Here is a 2500-nt window from a genome sequence, read left to right on the forward strand (position 1 = left end):
CACGAAAGTTTTGAGTTCGGAGGGTTTTGCACATGGCCAAGTTGGTCGGTGCACCGCGGCATAGCTAGATGGCTTGTGTGGAGTTTTGTGAAAAAATGAAATTCGTGGTTTTTGAGATGTGAGGGTTGGAATGGCCTCCAAATGTCCCCAAATGAATACCATGAAATTCTTGGTGCACGAAAGTTTTGAGTTCGGAGGGTTTTGCACATGGCCAAGTTGGTCGGTGCACCGCGGCATAGCTAGATGGCTTGTGTGGAGTTTTGTGAAAAAATGAAATTCGTGGTTTTTGAGATGTGAGGGTTGGAATGGCCTCCAAATGTCCCCAAATGAATACCATGAAATTCTTGGTGCACGAAAGTTTTGAGTTCGGAGGGTTTTGCACATGGCCAAGGTTGGCGGTGCACCGCGGCATAGCTAAATGGCTTGGTGGGGAGTTTTGTGAAAAAATGAAATTCGTGGTTTTTGAGATGTGAGGGTTGGAATGGCCTCCAAATGCCCCCAAATGAATACCATGAAATTCTTGGTGCACGAAAGTTTTGAGTTCGGAGGGTTTTGCACATGGCCAAGGTTGGCGGTGCACCACGGCATAGCTAGATGGCTTGGTGGGGAGATTTGTGAAAAAATGAAATTCGTGGTTTTTGAGATGTGAGGGTTGGAAAGGCCTCCAAATGCCCCCAAATGAGTACTGTAAAAGTGTTGGTGCACAAAAGTTTTGAATTGGATGCATTTTGCACTTGGCCAAGTTGGTCGGTGCACCGCGACTAGATAGGTTGGTGCCAAAATTTGTCAAATTTAAGACCTTGGCCAAACTGAATGAAATTTTGTGGGGAGGTTCCTGATATTGTTTAGTGGTGGACTGGAAAAAATGAGGTCGAAATTCGAAGTCTACATGTGCTTTTCTATTTTTCCCGATTTTACACATACCCGGTAAGTAAAAAAAATAAAAAAAATAGTTCCCCTTCGAGAAAAATTATGAAATTTGGTGAGCAAGGAGATACCATTATTCTACGAATTACTGCAAAAAATCGCATCAAAATTCGAAGTATAGCCCGAGATATGGACTTATGTCTGCTCAAAAAAAGTGTATCTACTTGTACAATTTTGCCTTTTGCATATTAACCTCTTATAGGGGGGGAGTGCTCCTTGAGCCGGCCAGCTCCACACTGGCAGGTTTTAAAGGGAGCTTGATGAGGCCTCCCCCCTCACGTGGTGCGTGCGTTAGCATGTTTATCATGGCACAACTAGCCTCTTCATAGTTGTTGAGCTTTATTAATACCAACACACGGTCGTCACTGATCGTTGGTTAGCTCGGCAGCTAGTCCCTCGGATATTGTGGAAAGTTATTTTCATGCCTAGCGATGCTTGACCCTGCGTCACTTGATGTTTCCATTTGCTTGCTTGCCCATGGTAGGTGGGGGGTGGACCGTCTTGTGGTGTGGTGTCTTGCGAACGTGAGGGTGTGTGAGTTGTAATCGAGATGCACTTGCTGGCTGGCTCCATGCCTTGCGTATCGAACGGTCAAGCATGCATCTCTTCCATTTTCACCCGTTGCCTTGGGTGATATTGGTTGATCAGTCCCTGTGTTGCCTACCCACTAGACGGTACTTCTGTGGTTGCTTCGAATTCTATCTTTCCATCACGAAGAGGTGTTGGAGGATCCTAATGTCACGCACGTGTTCCATCTAGTGAAACATCTCAGTGATGCACGTGTTGTGGCTAGTTCTTTTGGATACGGTGCATTATATGAACTCGGGTTTACTTTAGCGACCCAGTCAACATAATTCGGTTGTGTCCCTTGATTGAGACGTTGTCCTTGAACTTGTTGTGAACAATATCGTTCTTCCACAACCCGTCGTCTTGAGTGCGATGGAAGGCAAATAAGATGTGCTTTGTCATGTCATGCACGTACTCGATTGCGGGAAGTGTGAGAAAGTGTTGTTGACAACCCGTGGGAAATGGAATGTGGCAAATCGTGATGAGCTCTTCGTGGATCTGCGAAGAAGACGACCTTTGGGCCTGTTGGAAACGAGGGAGGCGATGTTGAACTGCGAAGAAGATGGACTTTTGGGTTGTTTGAATCAATGGGAGGCCACGCGAGAACTCCGAATACTATGGACTCTTGGGTTGTTGGAAGCAACGGGAGGCCCCGCTAGAACTCCGAATACTACGGACTCTTGGGTTGTTGGAAGCAAGGGGAGGCCCCGCTAGAACTCCGAATACTATGGACTCTTGGGTTGTTGGAAGCAAGGGGAGGTCCCGCTAGAACTCCGAATACTACGGACTCTTGGGTTGTTGGAAGCAAGGGGAGGCCCCGCTAGAACTCCGAATACTATGGACTCTTGGGTTGTTGGAAGCAAGGGGAGGCCCCGCTAGAACTCCGAATACTATGGACTCTTGGGTTGTTGGCAACGACAACTTGGGGGGATGACACTGGAAAAGAGTGAACTAGGCCAAACTGCGAACAAGGCAACTTGGGGGGATGACACTGGAAAAGAGTGAA

The sequence above is a fragment of the Vigna unguiculata genome, unplaced genomic scaffold (assembly GCF_037176805.1).
Source record: "Vigna unguiculata cultivar grain cowpea cultivar isolate G323 ecotype 2 unplaced genomic scaffold, ASM3717680v1 ptg000104l, whole genome shotgun sequence".
Classification (NCBI taxonomy): Eukaryota; Viridiplantae; Streptophyta; class Magnoliopsida; order Fabales; family Fabaceae; genus Vigna; species Vigna unguiculata.